Source organism: Physeter macrocephalus, chromosome 20 (genome assembly GCF_002837175.3).
Source record: "Physeter macrocephalus isolate SW-GA chromosome 20, ASM283717v5, whole genome shotgun sequence".
Lineage (NCBI taxonomy): Eukaryota > Metazoa > Chordata > Mammalia > Artiodactyla > Physeteridae > Physeter > Physeter macrocephalus.
The window spans coordinates 71,318,486-71,330,179 of record NC_041233.1 but is presented as its reverse complement, the minus strand read 5'-3'; positions in this window follow the sequence as shown (position 1 = coordinate 71,330,179).

Sequence of the window (11,694 nt, the reverse complement as noted above, 5' to 3'; positions counted from 1 at the left end):
AGTCATTTCATGCCCCCTCCCCCCCCGCGGCAGTTACCTGCAGCCATCCCGCCCCCCTCCCAGCCCCCCAGCCTCTGTTCCTTCCTGACTCTGAGTCTTTGCTTAGGCAGATCCATCCACATAGAATGCCCTTGGGAAGGGGAGCCCAGCCAGAAGCCAAACGCCCAGATGTCATCACATGGTCACGTGTTCACCATCAAAGCTGAAGGCTCACGGCCATGGGACAGGCATCTGTTGGAAGCCAACCTGGAGCCTCTGTGCCATGACAGGGTCATGGAACAACACCAAGACAGCGCTGCAGGGCAGTGCTGCGCCCAGGAAGCTGACTACATCTCTTCTGAGCTGTTTTGTAATTTTGTGCTTCTGCCTTGGAAAAGTACATGGGGGATTTGCCCCCTGTCCCAAGCTTAACCGTGTAAAACATCCTCTTCCCCCTCCCAAACCAAAACCTACGAATTGGGACTTTTTAACAACAGCCCCTGGCTGGTGGGAGAAAAAACAAACCACCTGGAAATGTAGGGTTGTTTCTATGGAAAACACCAATAATAAAAAAGCAATGGCCCTACATGGGAGTAAGAAATGACTACGGGTATGGTTGGTTCTGGTATAAGGATAAATTAATCATACAGAGTCAACTGCCAACATTGGAATTGTTGACTCGTCCATTCAGACAAGGCTTCTTGCCCAGAAGAACACAATGATAGACTGAATTGTGAAATGTATTGTAGATAATTTAGGGGTACATTGTTAAGACTCGTCCATGCGGACCTCTGGGACACATAGGAAAGTTCAGGAAACTTCCTCCTTCATAGTTTCTTTTAATGGCTTGTTACATATTAGCTTGGCTTTGTTATTAGTACGGATTGAACCTACTCTAAGAAAAAACAATGATGTTTTGAAAACCTTTAGAATTATTTTAAAAGTACATATAGAAATATTAGGTACAATCTATTATAAATATCTTCTGAAGTTTTAGTGTGGCGAGCATTGCCCTCTGAGGAATGCGCCATTAAGACCCTCCTAAGCCTCAGGGCCCGATTGTACTCTCCTTGGTATGCATCCTGGACTTTATGGTATGAACGTAAAAAAGGAGATGGCCTTTGGCCAGATCGCTCCAGGGACCTGCTCAGATACTGAGAGTCCCTGGTTGTTCCCTAAAGCTAGGAAAAGCAACCCTGGAGGGGAAGTTGGTACCTTTGTGGAACAAGCAATAAACCCGCTGATGCAGATATGGTGGTGACTGAGCCGAGATAAAAGACCAGTTCTATAGAACAATGTTTATACCAAGTTTCTGCCTTAGGGTACCATGACTGTGCAAAGTCCCTGCTTTAGGGGTATATATATGACTATGCTTTGTTAATAAATTTGCCTTGCAACCATCAGTTGTTTGTGCCCTTCTGATCCCATACCTTGGTGCTTTCCGTTCCCTACCCCTTCTCGACGATTGTTGCTGCACTTTGAGGACCCGCCGCGGCTGGCGGCAATAGATTAAATTGTAAACTATATTGTAGATGATTTAGGGGATACATTGTTAAAACCTGTCCATGCGGACCTCTGGGACACATAGGAAAGGTCAGGAAACTTCCTGATGTAATCACTTAGGGTATATAAATCTGACTGTGAGAAAATAAAGAGAGAGATCATCCTTGTACATACACAGTGTTATTGATTTATTTAACTTTCCCTCGCCGACGCTGTCCATCCCTCGGGTATTCCTGGACCTGCAGGAGCTGGACTCCCGCAGGCATCCTCTAACTCTGTAGGACGGCTCCTCTTTCCTCTTAAGACCCCCCCAACCCCAGTCACCACCTCCTGCACAAGCAGCCCCTCACCCGCTCCCTGGCACCAGGTACTGCCTCCAATCCATCGGTGACTCGGCAGATCTCAATGAACCACTGCTTCCAACGAGCCCCTCCCCAGCTCAAGAGCCTGAGGCGGCTCCCTGATCCTCCTGTCTAAACCCTTCTGCATACATTTTAGGGTCGTCCGCAATCCACCCACTGCACCCCCAGCTCCTACCCTCTGCTCTAGTCACACTGGCCTCCTCGGTGCCCCAGCAACAGACATCATTCACATTCTCCTCATTCCTCTGACTCTGCAAATCTTATTCCTAGCCTGAGAGCACAACTCAGGTGCTCTGTCGCCACAAAGTCAAGCCTGGGATGACCCACAGCCCGCCCTGGGCCGCTACCTCCAAGAATACACAAAGCCCTGATAGCCTGTCCCCCAAAGCATTTACCAGCCAGCGCTCTTCCGCAGTAGGTCCATCTGGGCTCATTCTTTTTCTTTTTTCCACCTGGTCATTCACTCCCTGATGGCAAGGGAAGTGATTCCTTCCTCTCTGTCTCCCCCCAGGATGGCTTGCGCTGTGCACTGTACAGAGTAGACCCCTGGGACCGGCATCAGATGCACAGTGAAGAGCCTGGGGCCAGAGCCTTCTGCCTCAGTGTTCTTATCTGCACAGGCAGTGGATGGGCCGGGTAGACCTGCCCTGTCCAGTCCAGGAGCCACTCACCACCCATGACCACGGACCTCTTGAAATGCCACAGGCAGAAGTGAGATGTGCTGTAAGTATAAAACCTGCTGTATAGCACAGGGAACTCAGCTTGGTGCTCCGTGATGACCTAGATTCATGGGAGGGGAGGGGAAATATGTATACACAGAGCTGGTGCACTTCATTGTACAGCAGAAACTAACACGACATTGTAAAGCAATTCTACTCCAATAAAAGAATATGAAAAAAAAAACAATACACACAGAGTTTCAAAGACTTAGTGTGAAAAAAATGTAAAGAGTTTCATTAATGTTTTGTACTGTTACATGCTGAAACAATATCTTAGATACATTAGGTTAAATAAAATATATTATTAAAACTAATTTCACCTGTTGCTTTTTACTTCTTTAAAACATGGCTGCTAGAAATTAAATTCCCTACATGGCTGGAGTGTGTGGCTCACATTAGATTTCTAATGGATGGTGTGGGGATAGAACATCGGTGCTGGAAGGGGCCTCGGACGTTATTGAGTCTAATGGCTGCCTTTTCCACACGAGAAAGCAGACTCAGAAAGGGACAGAGGCTTGCCCAGAGCCACACCAGGTGTGAGGTCCGGGCAGGGAGGACTCGAACTCTACTTCCTGGGCCGTCGTGGTTTGGGGACAGCTGGTGGGCAACACTGGGGGCCGACAGGTGGGTGCCCACAGGTAGTCCTCGCAGCAGAGGATGCTAGAAGGGACTTGGGAGGCTCCCCCCGCCCACTCAGGGCTGTCTCTGCCCACTTGCTATGCTGACCGCATACCCAGACGTCCGCAGGGCAGGAGATTTTAGTGGATAATCAATAGTCCAATAGGGCCGACTGCAAAGCCCCAAACCTAATTATTTTGTTCAGAAACTTGTCTGTAACTAAAAGGCATCTGAGAAATCACTGTCACCATCTCTGAGGGGGAAGAGAAATCCAGTCATTATGTCCAATTGGATTTACATTGACTGTTGTCTTGTTGTAGAAGATGTTGTCTCCCTGCAAAACCAGTGTTTGGGTGCCACAGGGACACACACACACACACACACGTACACACTCACACACACAGACACATACACATGTATGCATACATACACACACACACATACACATAAACACAAACACACACACACGGGAGAGCTGTCCCTTTACTAGGAGCGTTTGGGAAGGTTCTGGTCCACCGTTTTTGCACAGTCGGCCAGAGGTGCTGTTACCTGGGTGACTTTCTGGGTCTTATTTTTGAGGTTCCAGATTTTGCCACCCTAATTCCTCTAAGGAGAGTAGAAAACGAATCCCTTTAAAATGGCAGCATGGAGAGACTGAATATCTTCTGCAACCCCAGGCATTTGTCAAACCTCCTAAATGAGAGAAAATACTTGAGGATGAGAAATCTTTTGAAAATTAGTTAAGACATTTGCATGTCAAGTCACTTGTGTGACTTTAGAATTGCAATAGGAAAAATCTGGAAGCTCCTGATTGGCTGCACACGGGGGACTGTGAAAGTAAGTGGTGGTCACCCTTACAGTGAAATACCCAGTGGCCACTTAAGAAAATGAGGTAGTGCAAGGTTTACCACAGAAAAGTATCCAAGACATTCTTCATTCTTTGATTTGTGAAATCAAAGCTCACAGGATAGCGTGTCTGCTATGATTCATTTAGGAAAACAAGTGAACTTATCAAAAAGGCTATAAATACATGTACTAATGCAAAATGCAGACAGATCAGTTCTGGATGGGTGATGGTCAATCCACAATACTGTACAGTCAATACAGTACTGACTGTATATAGTTCCAGGGACTGAAAATAGTGAGGGGAGGGAGAGTAGGAAGGTGAAGATTTTTACTCTCCACGGGTAACTTTATGCCCTTCCAATTTTTATGAAGTGTTATTTACCACAAGCTTCTATTGCTTCTTTCTCATATCTTTATTATGGGATATATCATATATACAGAAGAGGGCACAAAACATATGTTTACAGAGTAAAAAATAATTGTTCAGTGAGCCTCATGTGACCCCACCCGGGTCAAGATATAAAACCCGGTCGGGGGCTTCCCCGGTGGCGAAGTGGTTAAGAATCAGCCTGCCAATGCAGGGGACACGGGTTCGAGCCCTGCTCCAGGGGGATCCCACATGCCACGGAGCAACTAAGCCCATGCGCCACAACTACTGAGCCCGCGGGCCACAACTACTGAAGCCCGCGCACCTAGAGCCCATGCTCCACAACAAGAGAAGCTACCGCAGTGAGAATCCCGCACACAGCAACAAAGAGTAGCCCCTGCTCACCGCAACTAGAGAAAGCCCGCATGCAGCCATGAAAAACCAATGCAGCCAAAAATAAATAAATAAAATAAATAAATTTTTTTAAAAACCCAGCCGGAAGCCCCAGAGCTCCTGGGGGTCTCTCCTCCATCACAATAACCTCCTTTCCCATAGACTTCCTGACTTGTTAGATTTTCTGTTCCTTGCTCTTGTTACAATTCTACCACCTATGGCATTTTCCTAAAAATATAATTGAGGTTTGCCTGTTTTTTATCTTTTTATAAGTGGAATCATCCTGTAGGTGTTCTTTCTCTATCTGGTTCCTTTTCAGTCTCACCAATATCACTGGTGAGGTTCATCCATATGATGTATACCTAACGTTCATTCCTAATCACTGCTGTATAGTATTCCATTGCAGGACCATATCACAATTTCTTTGTTCCTTCTGTGGATGGACATTGTGGTGTCCCGCATTTGTTATTAGCAGTGTTGCTAATAACACACTGGAGATGTGTGGCCCGAGTTTCTCCAGGGTCTGTGCCTGGGAGGGGAACTGCTGGATCATGGGATACCCACAGCTTCACCCTTCCCAGCAAATGTCAAATGCTTTCTAAAATAGTTGCATGAATATATATTGCTAATTTTTAAAGTTTTTTTTTAAGGTCTTTATGCAACTGGAAAATGAGAAGGTGAAATGGGTTGTCAATTGTGTGCCGACCGACCAGCCTGCTTCAGATCTTGACACGGCCCTTTCTATCTGTTCTCCACAGCTCACATCTCCCCAAAGATGAGGGAGGGGCTGGTTAGCGGGATTGCTGATGACACTGAACCGCACACATCCCCAGAAGGAAGGGATTCCCCAAAGCTGGTAAAGCAGAGAGGCCACTGAGCCTACATGCCCGGCAGCAGACGGTCCATCCTCCTGTCTGTACTGCAAGCCCTCCGTGTGCCAGGACTGTGCAGAGCACCTGAGTGCCTCTGATCTCCCAATGGGCCCCGCAATGATCAGGCAAGAGAGCAAAATGTCAACAGTCCCACACAGTGGGGCAACTTTGCCAAGTTCAGGGTGTTTAGATAGAAGCTGTTCTCCCATCCAAAACCTCTCTTTGCTCTTTGCATCAATTTGGCCTTCAGAGAGAAGGGTAACCAAATATGAGATGACTCAGCCTAGGGGTAACAATACCGGTGTGACCCTCCAGTGGGCCCAGGCAGCATGACGGCTCTAAGTGGCATTGGCTGGGCCGTGTGACTGGCTTTGGGGAAAGACTCAGGTCGCCTTTGTAATGGGGCCTGGTGTCCCTCAGTCACCTGTTGGGAAGGAGGAAGGGTGGGTGCTGCAAAGGGAGGGAAGGAAGGTGGCAGAGGGCGTGCTCTGCCCACTGGGCCCTCCTGCATTTCGGGAGCAACCCCAGGAAAGGTGCAGGGTGGGGTCAGGGCCCAAAGAATAAGTAGCACCAACAGGGCCCCAGCACCTCATCTACTAACATTTCTTCAACAAACATCCTGCCCTAAGAATGCACAGTCCAGCTGGACAGAGAGGACCGACACAGGCCTCAGTCACAGGGTAAGCGTGAGGAGGCCAGCAGGAGGCAGGGAAAGTGGGGAGGGCAAGGGTGGGGCCTCGAGGTGGGATCCAGAGTCTGAGAAGGCAGGTGCCTTAAGAGCGAAGCCCTGGGTCTACTCGGAAGGAAACAGAATGGGATTTGCTCTCTTTCCACTAGGTTCCTTAGTTTGTTCAAAATGAAGGCAGGATGTTGTCATCCCAGGCAGGTTTACATCCTAAATGCACCTCCTTCTGTGTATTGGTCTCTGTGTGGCCAAACAGCCTGGAGAACCTGCAGTCTCCTTAGCTTCTACATCACAGAACATTCCACCTGGAGAGAGCCTTAGCGAATCCTCAGCAGGTGGTTTTCATTCCTAACTCTCTCTCTCTCTCCCTCTCTCTCTCTCTCTCTCTCTCTCAAGTTATGGATGTCTTTCTTCAAACAAAATGTTATAGGGAAGCAGAATATATAAAACGGAGCAAAGCAAAGCTACTCAGGCCAAAACAGGGGTAAGTGACTGGAACCTTTGCCTGGGTTTCAGAAAACTCTGTATGAAAACCCCTGGGCTACTTCAGTCCCCTTGGACTCTGGGGAAACTGAGGCATGGAGATGTAGTCCTGACCATAAGCTCTAAGAAAGCAGAGACCTGGATTGTCTTGTACCACACTGAATCCCCAGCCTCCCAACCCCACCCCAAGTCCTAGCACATAGTAGATGCTTAGTAAATATTCATTGGATAGTGACATACAAGCAATGCTGACTGTCTCTGCAGGGTCATCTGTTTTCCTACACATGAAATTGCTTTCCAATGGGACTAAAGGGAGGCTTGAACCTCAGAGAGGCCCTTAATTGCCCATGTCTTGAATTTACAGCATTTGAAAGGGTTTTATTCTCTGATCTAAATGGCAAGAACAAAAGCAGAGCAGTAGAGAGCCCAGGAGGATGAAAAGAAGCCATAATTTGCATCCAAGATGGAAGTGCCCTTTGTTATCCCGCATCCAAGTCAACTTCAAAGTTCTCTGCTGAACAGATAGATGCATATCAGTCACCATGGCAACAACCAAGAAGCCCAGCCCGCCCAACCCTGACAGCCCAACTCCAGGAAGCTGGGGACTGGCAGGGAGACAGAGGGACAACAGTGGGTGGGGAGTCCAAGTACCCATTCAGCCTGGCCCCTCGGTCACCCAGCTCTCTTACTGCTTCTCTGTTGAGGGAGGGAGCTCTGGGTCACCAGCTCCACCTCAACACACGTGAGCACCTGCTACGTGCCTGGGCATCAGAAGTGCTCTCCTTAAGAGCTACACCTCAGTGTCTGGCACACAGTTATTGAACAAAAGCTTGTGATGCGTAAATGAATAAAGAAGCAGCCAAAGTCACCTGAGAGCTTCTAAAATATACAAACGCTAGGCCTCGCCTGAACTCAGCTGCATCAGAATCGCTGGGAGGTACACTCAAGACTGGGGAGCTTCTTGGAAGCTGCACACATGCCTCTCAAGTCAGAGCGGGAGAGAGAAGAAAGCAGAGTCAAGACAGCCTCATAGGCATGTGGCTTGAGCTACTAGCAGGCTGGGGCTGCCACTCCCCAGATGGACGGGGTGGGGCAGGGCCCCAGGAGAGGTTAGAGCTCCGTCCTGGACTTGTCCAGGGAGAGGTGCTGGGGAAGCAGTCGTGAGTCTGCAGTTCTGGGGAGAAGCCAGGACTGGAGATGGTGTTTATATCCATCAGAATGGATGAGACCGAAGGGAGGGAGTGGGGACAGGGACAAAACGAAGGGTCCAAGGTGTAAGCCCTGGAGCCCAGTGAGGAGGGCCCAGCAAAAAAACATGAGCCATCAGAGAGAGAGCACCAGGCAATGAGGTGTTGTGGGAACCAAGAGAAAGAGACAAGCGCAGGCTGAGGAAGAAGGAAGCAGTCATGCCTGGAGACCTCAGGGTACCGGGTGGGGAGCCGAGGAAGAGTGCCTCTACCCCACGCGTGCTGGGGCGTTAGCCACTGAAGATGCCCCACCTGGCTGGGGACGGCCCATACTGCCTGGGCCCACAGGATTGGGACCACCCTAGAATCAGCAGGGGCTCACTGAGTGTCCTGCAAGCTGACTAAATGCACCCTTTTCCCCAGTCACAGTGGGAGTGGGGGAGGGGTGCTGGAGAAAGCGGAAACATGGCATTTTCGCCTCCTAATCATAGTAATGGAGACAGCTAGGATTTTTTTAGGCGCTTGTAAAGCTGGGCACTGGGCTACAGCACTTCACATGGATTATCTTGTTCGATCCTCACAAAAACCCTTTGAGGTAGGTACTACTGTTATGTCGACTGGCCAGGCTGCCTGTCTCCACAGGCAAAGGCCTTAACCACTAGACTGCACTGTGTCTTCCGGGGCAGCACATTGAGGGTGCCCCCAGGGAAGTTTCTGGTATCTGAGTACCTTCCTCTTGACTCTATCAGTCACCTTCTTTGGGGGCATCTCTGGACAGTGGGCAGTCTTACCACCTGGCAGAAACCAGGGCACAGCTCTTGTTAGTTTGTGGCTCCACTTAAGGTTATTTACCGTGTGCCTGTGTGTGCACAGGCTGATGTGGCCAAAGGGGATCCAGTGGCCGATGGCAAAGTGGCTGGACCTCTGTCTGGGGAGGACACTGGACCAGCAGGAGGCTGGCTGAAGGAGACGGACAGCATTTCCTCCTGTTGCGTACCTGTCAGCCAGGGGCAGGTTTGTGGATGTTTATTCAATGTAAGGGGTCCTCTTTAAGAAAAAAATACAAAATTGCCCATTCAAAACTAGGTCTGAATATGAATACTTATTTAGAATGAGAAAAAATAACAAATTGAAATGCCAACAAATACAAAAAAGTACAACTGCGTGACCACACTGTCAGCGTGGAACCAAGCAAGGACCCTGAGCATAAGCTTCCTCAGTTTTCAGGTGAATCACCTCTGCCTTTGACACACTGACCTTGATCAGAGTCAGCGGAAGTCTCTGATCCTTTGTTTCAAGCACCACCTTCTGGGGCTTGGCCTGGTCCACCCTGAGGCAGGAGATAGATGGGCTCCAGGCTAGACATTTACAACTGGCCTCCTGGGGTGAGAAGAAGATGGGTTCCATGCTGGACATTCATTACCAGCCCCGTTTACATTTCCTGAAGCAAGAGACAAACGGACTACATATTTATGACCGGATTCGTGTCTATATTTTGAGATCTGCACCTCAATATAAAAACCAGTAACAGAAATAGGGTAAATAACCGGACACTGGACATTTTTATGGCAGGGACAGAGTGGGACTAAACCCTGTTAAAAGATCAAGAGGTCATACATTTCCCATCCTTGGGGCAAGGGAGACATTGCACATGTGCAGAAAGGCTCCTTGGGGGTCAAAAAGGAGGGGGCGCCACCCCATAATAGGTGATGCTAAGGCCGTCCCATAGGCCTCTGGGCTGTAATCCATCTTGGAAAAATGCTGCACACGCGTGTTGGGGAGGGTCCTAGGGCAGGGCAGGTGCGGAAAAAGAAACCAGATAATTGGCCAGAGGTAAACAGAGACCTGGAAGAACTGCCCTATATAAATGACTTAACCACCTCTCCACTGGGCTCCTCCTCATTAGGGGGGACGCCCACACCCTTGCTCTCCGGGTGTGCATCTCTGCCCTGCTTCTGTCTTAACTAAACAAACTGTTTCTCTGTGTGCTCTCCCACTTGTTATTTTGCTGTGTCTCTAATAATAAACATTGTACCTGTGTTTACACTTCTGCCTCTGTGAGAAAGGCATTTTTCACTGGGGGCAAGAGCCAGAGGATGTGGTGGCTAAGATTCCTGGCTTTCATCCAGGCTATCCAGGTTCAATTCCTGGGCAGGGAATTAAGATCTCGCTTCACGGCGCCACTCACTGCTGCCTCTCCCAGATCAACCCCAACTGCGGAGGGGACACTGTTAGGGAAGGTTCCGGCAGTTCTGAGCAGAGCCCACCCCAGTGGTCTGGCACACGTGTTCAGGGGCAAAGGCTCTGATCCAAGCACCAATATTTACCTTCTCTGTAGATTAGTCATAGGGATTTATTCACACCACGGACGTATACCGAGTACCTACTACACGCCAACACAATGCCAGGGCCATTTCACCGTGAACCCCTCAAATATAGCTAAAAGGTTTAAATGTGTAACATGGGCAGAGAGCCTGGCACATATTAATTGCTCATTAAATCTTCTTCCCATCAGCTGGGCACCCTCCCAAGCTGAGGCCAAGGTCAGAGCAATGCATCCAGCAGCCTACGAGCCAGTCTCCTAGGCAATCAGTGCTAATTCTCACCCATCAAAGCAGCAGCTTCTCACACCCTGGCTGTGGGGTGGGCGACGGGGGGAGGGCGGCCGGTGTGCGGGTCAGCAGGACCACGGGGGCTGCCCAGGCCAATCCTCTCCTCTCTGGAGAGACCCAGAAGCAGGGTCACAGCCAGGTCTTCCGTCTCCTAGCCCCTCTGTTCCCAGCAGTCCCCCCAGGAAGCACTAGGCCTCCCCAAGCCCCTTCCGGTCAGAGCAGGCCTGGCCCTGGGCCTCCCCACCCTCCCACTTAGGACGGTGCTTCTCAGTGAGAACCTCCCTCCGCAGCTGAGAGACAGAAAGTGAACCACAGCCCCCAACAGCAGCCACTCTTGGGCATCACTCCGAGGGCCTCCCACCCAGCAGATTTCAGGCGGGACAGGGCACCTGTACATTGTAGAAACTGCGAGGTGTCTTTCTTGCAAGCTCCATAAGGTCCGGAAGGCCCTGCTCTCTCTAATGAGGCTGGTGGATCTGAGAAGCATCCAGGGTGAAAGGGAGCTAATGGCAGAATTACTGACAGGACGCCACCTGTCAAGTGGCTGAGACTCAGGTGGTAACATTTCAGGCACTCATAGGAGCTTGGCAGGACATGTGATTTGAGAGATGCGGGACAGCCGTCCGAGTTGCCCCCTTGAGAGGGATGCTCTGAGGACGTGGTCCAAGGCGTTGCTTCCCCGGGTGTCCGCAGCGAGGACAGGGACGCAACGCTCTTCTTCCCGGCGCCCTAGGGCCCCTTCCTCCGAGGGCCCGAGCTACGGATGCGCCACCTGCTGGCCTCAGAGCGCAGGGCCCACGCCGTCTGGCAACGCCCACGTGGTGGTCACTTGGGAAAGGACCCAGCTTGGGGTCCGGATGTGGCCGGTGTGCGGTTAAGTGGTGGCTGCCCTCCTTGGCATTTGTGCACCCAAGTTCTGCCCAGAGTTCTCCCGTATGTGGCAGGCACTGCGGAGTACGGATGGGAGGATTAAAAGAGAGAACAATGATGGTGAAAAAGACAATCATGGGCTTCCCTGGTGGCGCAGTGGTTGAGAGCCCACCTGCCGATGCAGGGGACACGGGTTCG